The sequence below is a fragment of the Callorhinus ursinus genome, unplaced genomic scaffold, assembly GCF_003265705.2.
Source record: "Callorhinus ursinus isolate GAN/ISIS: 27379988/994484 unplaced genomic scaffold, GSC_fseal_2.0 scaffold2, whole genome shotgun sequence".
NCBI classification, from domain to species: domain Eukaryota; kingdom Metazoa; phylum Chordata; class Mammalia; order Carnivora; family Otariidae; genus Callorhinus; species Callorhinus ursinus.
Genome location: NW_027397064.1, coordinates 70,910,460 through 70,917,499, shown reverse-complemented (window position 1 = coordinate 70,917,499; position 7,040 = coordinate 70,910,460). Strand labels below are relative to the sequence as shown.

General features: G+C 36.8%; 1 non-coding gene across 1 annotated transcript; it reads right to left on the bottom strand.

The window, feature by feature from the left end:
- Positions 1 to 4,476: 4,476 nt before the first annotated feature.
- On the bottom strand, positions 4,477 to 4,581 carry LOC112813261 (U6 spliceosomal RNA). The gene has a single exon (XR_003205489.1). It is a non-coding gene; the product is annotated as a U6 spliceosomal RNA (small nuclear RNA).
- Between the last annotated feature and the right edge of the window lie 2,459 nt (positions 4,582 to 7,040).

Below are 7,040 nucleotides of genomic sequence, written 5' to 3'. Positions count from 1 at the left end.
TCAAACTGGCAGTACTTCTGCTTATATAATCCCACAAACCCATTATCAAGAGATAGTCCAGCCATACCCATAGTGTTCTCTTTAATGCATGTGTTCTAATTTTTTGTAATATGGATAGGTGGAGAATTTTTCAAATCTCCAAATTCGGGTTCCTTTTTGCTTAACAGTTCCTTCCTCAATTCATTTCTCTCTTGTATTTTAGTATGAGCAGTCAGGAGGAACCATGACACTCCTTCAGAACTTTGCTTAGAAATCTTTTCAGCTAATCCCAGACTTCAAGATATACTACAAAGTTGTAGTAATCAAAACAATGTGGTACTAGCACAAAAACAGACACATAGATCAATGAAACAGAAGAGAGAGCTCAGAAATAAACCCACAATTATATAGCCAATTAATCTATGATAAAGGAGGTAAGAATATACCATGGGGAAAAGACAGTCTCTTCCATAAATGGTGTTGGGAAAACTTGAGACCTACATGTACAAAAATGAAACTGGACCACTTCCTCACACCATACACAAAAATAAACTCAAAATGGATCAAAGACCTACATGTGAGACATGAAACTATAAAAATCTTAGAAGGAAACATGGGCAGTAATTTCTTTGACATTGACCTCAGCAACATTCTTCTAGATGTCTCCTCAGGCAAGAGAAAGCAAAACAAAAATTAACTATTGAGACTACACCAAAATAAAAAGCTTTTATATGGCAAAGAAAACCATCAACAAAACAAAAAGGCTACCTACCGAATAAAGATATTTGTAAATGATATATCTGATAAAGGGTTATTATCCAAAATGTATAAAGAACATATATAACACAACACCAAAAAAATCCCAAATAATCCATTTAAAATGGGCAGAGGACATGAATAGACATTTTTTCCAGAGAACATCAGACGGCCAACAGGGAAATGCAAATCAAAACCACGATGAGATATCACCACTTGACACCTGTCAGAATGCCTAAAACCAAAAAGACAAGAAATAACAAGTGTTGGCAAGGACGTGGGGAAAAGGGACACTCTTGCACTGTTGGTGGGAATGCAAACTGCTACAGCCACTGTGGAAAACAGTATGAAGATTCCTCAAAAATTAAAAAATGGAAATACCATTTGATCCAGTAACTCCACACTAGGTATTTACCCAAAGAAAATGTAAACACCAATTCAAAAAGATATATGCACCCCTATGTTTATTGCAGCATTCTTTACAATAGCCAAAATATGGAAGCAACCCAGGTGTCCATCAATAGATGAATGGATAAAGAAAAATGGTATCCATAAACAATGGAATATTATTCAGCCATAAAAAAGAATGAGATCTTGCCATTTGCAACAAAATGGCTGGATCTAGAGGTTATTATGCTAACTGAAATAAGTCAGAGAAAGACAAATACCATATGACTTCAGTAAAAAGCAAAACAAATGAATAAACAAACAAACAAAAAGCAGAAATGCAGCCATAAATACAGAAAACAAACTGATGGTTGCCAGAGGGGAGAGGGGTGGGTGATTGGCAAAATGAATGAAGGGGAGTGGGAGTACAGGCTCCCAATTATGGAATGAATAAGTCATGAGGGTGAAAGGCACAGCATAGGGACTATAGTCAATAATATTGTAATTGCGTTTTATGCCGACAGAGGGTAGCTACATTGGTGGAGAGCACTGCGTAACATATGGACTTGTCAAATCACTATGCTGTACACCTGACACTAACATAACATTGTATATCAAAATTTTATTTTGAAGAAAAATAAAATATATAAAAAATCTTTTAAACTAAATATCTAATTTCATAACTCACAAATTCTACTTTCCACAAAACACTAGAATACAAACAATTCAGCCAAGTTCTTTGCCATTTTATAACAAGGACCTCTTTTCCTCCAGTTTCCTATGACATGTGCCTCATTTCCATCTGAGACTTCACCAATGGCCTTTAATGTCCGTATTCCTACCAATATTCTATTCATGATTCTTTAGGTCTTTTTTAAGGAGATGGAGCTCTCTCTTCAGCGCTCCTCTTCTTTCTGAGCCCTAACCAGAATCTCCGTTAATATCCATATGTCTGGCATGCACCTCCAAACTCCTTTAGCCTCTATCCATTATCTAGTTCCAAAGGCACTTCACAGGTTTAGGTATTTGGTATAGCAGTACTTATCAAAATCTGTTTTAGTTAGCTCAGGCTGCCATAATAAAATGCTGTAGACTGAGTGGCTTAAACAATAGAAATTTATTTTTCGTAGTTCTAGAGGTTGGGAAGTCCACATCAAAGTGCCAGCTAATTTGGCTCCTGGGGAGAGCCCTCTTTCTGGGTTACAGAGAGACACTTTTTCATTGCTCTCACTTGGTCTCTTAGTGTATGCACCTGGGATGGGGGTGGGGTGGGGAAGAAGGTGGGGGGAAGAGAGGAGAATCTTTCTCTTCTTCTAACTTCACTAATCTCATTATAAGAGCCACACCCTCATGATTTAACCTAGCCTAACCCCAAGGCTCCATTTTTAAACACCCAACGCATTGGGTATTAGGATTTCAGTATATGAATTTTAAGGGACATATTCAGTCCACAACACTTTATAATCGTTTTTTTCCCCCTGTAAGGTTGGTAGTTATGTCTTTTGGTTGGTGATTTTAGTAATTTTAGTCTTCTCTCATTTTTTGCTTGATTAGGATAGCTAAAGATTTGTCAATTTTATTAATCTTTTCAGTGAAGTGACTTTTGATTTTGTTGATTTTTCTCTATTGTTTCTCTATTCTCTCTTTCATTTATTTCCCTCCTTCTGCTTGCTTTGCATTTAGTTTGCTCTTATTTTTCTCATTCCTTAAGGTGGAATGTTAGGTTATTGATTTGAGATTTTTTTCTTCTTTTCTAATATGGGCAATTACAGCTATAAAGTTCCTTCTAGGCACTATTTTCATGGTATCCCTAAGATTTGGTATATTGTGTTTTCATATTCATTCATCTCAAGTATTTTCTAATTTTCTTTGTGATTTCTTTTTTGACCCTGTGGTTATTTATGATTGTGTTTAATTTCCATTTGTAAATTTGTCTCATTTCCTTCCATTGTTAATTCCTAATTTCATTCACTGTGGTTGGAGAGCATACTGCACATGATTTCAGTCTTTTGAAATTTATTGACACTTGTTTTATGACCTAACGTATGTTCTATCTTGGTAAATGTTTCACACGTACTTGAGAAGAAGTGTACTCTGTAGTTGTTGAATGGAGGGTTCTATAGGTCCTTCTTAGTTGAATTATAGTGTTGTTCAAGTTTTCTATCTGCTTGATGACTTTTTGTCTAGTTCTATCATTATGGAAAGTGAGATATTGAAATCTCCAACTATTATTGTTGAATTTACCATTTTCCCTTCAATTTTGATACTTTTTGCTTGATGAATTTGGTATATATATATATGTTTATAGTTATATCTTCTTGATGAATTAACTCTATTATTATCAAATGTCCTTCTTCATCTCTAGTAATAAATTCTGTCCTAAGATCTACTTTGTCTGATATTAGAGGAGTCATTCTATGTCTCTTCTGGTTATTGTTTACCTATTATATCTTTTTCCATACTTTTACTCTCGACTTCTTTGTACCTTTGACTATAAAGTGTGTCTCTTATAGACAGCATATAGTTAGGTTTGGAGTTTTTTGTTTTACTTTGTTTTGTTTTAATCTATCCTGCAGATTTCTGCCCTTCAATTCAATCTCTTTCCATATAATGAAATTACTGATAAGGTCATGTTTACATTTGCCATTTTTCTATTTGTTTTCTACATGTCTTTTTTTTTTGATACTTTCTCCATTACTACTTTTGTTTTAAAAGGATATTTTCTAGTGAACCATTTTAATATCCTTATTATTTCTCTCAGTATATATTTTTAAAGATTTATTTATGTTTTTAGAGGGGGAGGGACAGAGGGAGAGAATCTTCAAGCAGACCCCCCACTGAGCATGGAGCCCAACTCAGGGCTCGATCTCACCACCCATGGGATCATGACCTGACCCAAAACCAAGAGTCAGCTCTTTAACTGACTGAGCTACCCAGGCGCCCCTCTTATAAATTTTTTGAGTCGTTCTCTTAGTGTTTGCTATGAGGGTTCAATTAACACCTTTGTTCCCATAACAATCTAGTTCAGATTAATATCAATTTAATTGTAATAATATGCAAAAAAGGGCGCCTGGGTGGCTCAGTTGGTTAAGTGACTGCCTTTGGCTCAAGTCATGCTCCTGGAGTCCCGGGATCGAGTCCCGCGTCGGGCTTCCTGCTCGGCAGGGAGTCTGCTTCTCCCTCTGACCCTCTTCCCTCTCGTGCTTTCTATCTCTCATTCTCTCTCTCTCTCAAATTAAAAAAAAAAAAAATATGCAAAAAAACCTTTGTTCCTCTATGACTCCTCTCCCCTGATTTGTGCTGTTATTATCATGTAAATTACATCTTTATAGATTGCATGCCCATCAACACAGAAAATATAAAGAATGCTTTACGTTTATAAGTTATTCTTCCACAGGGGCCGTGCTAATCTTTTTTGTATTGTTCCAGTTTTAGTATATATGCTGCCAAATTGAGCACAACATGACCTAATATTGACATTAAAAACTACTCTAGCTTCAGTGAAAAAGGAATTAAAGAGGAGGCCAGTCTGGGGGTGAGAAGACTAGATAGAAATGCTGAAATATATCAGGTAAAAGAGGATAGTGGTCAGACTTAGAGTTCAGTATTAGACTACGGGAGAAGAGATGTAGACAACACACTTGAAAGATATTAAGAAGATAATATTAACTAGCCTTGGCAGCTGGATGTGTAGTTGAGCAAAAGGAAAGAGTCAAAATAACTAATTCTCTATCATGCAACTGAGAGAATTACGGTACTATTCACAGAGAAAGATAACATTGAAATAGAAGCTTTGGGAAAAAATACAATGAGATCAATTTTACACTTTTTAAATTTATGATGCTTGTAGAATATTTAAATGAAAATAGGAGATGTTCAGTAAAGATGGGATATTTGGGTTTGAAACTTAAGTGAGCAATATGAGCTGTGAATCAAGATTTGAGAGTGATTAATATGTAGATAGTAATGAAAGTCTTGAGAGTTTATTAGAATATCTGCTAAGAATGTATGAAGTCATAATAGAAGAGGACCAAGGATGGAATCTTAAGGAAGAGTAATATTTTGAGTTTGAGGAAATGAGGATGATTCATCACAAGAAAGTGAGAATAACTCTAGAAGTATCAAGAAAACCAGAAGAGTGTGTTGTCATGGAAGTTGAAAGAATAGAATATTTTAAGAATTGAGACGTCACATAAAATAAGGAATGTATTGTTTTCATTGGATTTAGCAATAAGGAAAACCATTAAATACAGCAGTATATCAAAGATAGCTGCAGATTCTTTGCTATTCCTCTCATCAAGAAATAAAATTGATTTCCCTCCTCTTGGATCCCTCCTCTTGAAGCCCTATTGGGCTTGTACTGACCAATAAAATGTGGCAGAAGTTGGATTGTTTAATTTCTGAGACTGGACAGCTTCTACTTTCACAAACTTAGAACATTTCCTCTTAAAACTCAGCTTTCATGCTGTGGGAAGCCCACATATGGAGGAGCCATGAGAAGAAGGACTCACTTCCAGCTGAGCTCCCAACCAAGGGTCAACCCCACATGCGACCAATGTGAATGAGCCTTCGTGGAGGTTCTAGTCCAGTCAAGCCTCCAGATGACCACAGCTCCAGCCAATGCCATGCAGAAAAAAGTATCCATTCAAGCCTAGTGAACCCACAGCATCATGAAAGTTACTGAATGGTGGCTGCTGTTTTAAATGACCATGTCTGGGGGGGGCAGCTTGTTACTTAGCAATCGATAACCTATTTTATTACTATTTTGTAACATTTATAAGAGCCAATGTCCTGTTGAGGTATTGCAGGTGTAAATTGCCATGGGTTGAAGAGTGACTTGAAGGATAGGAACTGAAGACAGCTATTTTAGTAGATGATTATGAAAGAGAAAAGCTATTTAGAGTGGTATATATAAGAAAGTCTGAATTTGATAAAGGTATTGTTAGCTTTTAATATAAGAAATTTATTTATTTTTTATTTTTTATTTTTTTTAAAGATTTTATTTATCCATTCATGGAAGAGAGAGAGAGAGGCAGAGGGAGAAGCAGGCTCCCAAGGAGCAGGGAGCCCGACGCGGGACTCGATCCCAGGACCCTGGGATCATGACCTGAGCCAAAGGCAGATGCTTAACGACTGAGCCACCCAGGCGCCCAAGAAATTTATTTTTTATTTTTTGTTTTATTTTTGTGAGAGAGAGAGAGTGCATGTGCATGCACGCACACATGTGAGTCGGGTGGGGAGGGGAGAGGGAGAGAGAGAGGATCTCCAGGAGACTCCCTGCTGAGTGCAGAGCCTGATGCAGGGCTTGATCTCACTGTCCTGAGATCATGGCCTGAGCCAAAATCAAGAGCCTGACACTTAACCCTACTGAGCCACCCAGGTGCCCCTTTAATGTGAAAAACTTAAATGGTATTTAAGAAGGTGCATCCCTGTGCCACAGCAGCAATATTAATATACATATAAGACAAAAGAAAATACTTATAACTATGGTTCCCGAGTGACACCGTAAGAAAACATTGACGATCCAGAAGAGAGATGGGTTAACATTGAAGATCCAAAAGAGAGATGGGTTAACTGATGGAGAAAGGTTCTTGAGGAGATGAGAGAAAATGTTATCTTTTTCAGACTCCCCCAGAAAGGATCTTATTAGTCTCCTTAGACATGATCCATTATAGAGTCCCTAATATGTGGACTCTCCTATCCTGACTCCTTGGCATTCACTGTTTGCATAGCTGCTTTTAGCTCAAGCACTAATTGTTTTCTAATCATCCATTGTTAGTGTCTTAGGTTGTATTAGGATATTATGTTTTGGGCCACAAGTAACAGAACATATATTTCAAAGTGGCTGAAATATAAATCTGAAGTTTGAGGGTTGGTTAATTCAGCAGCTCAACAGCATCATCAAGGTCTCAGGTTCT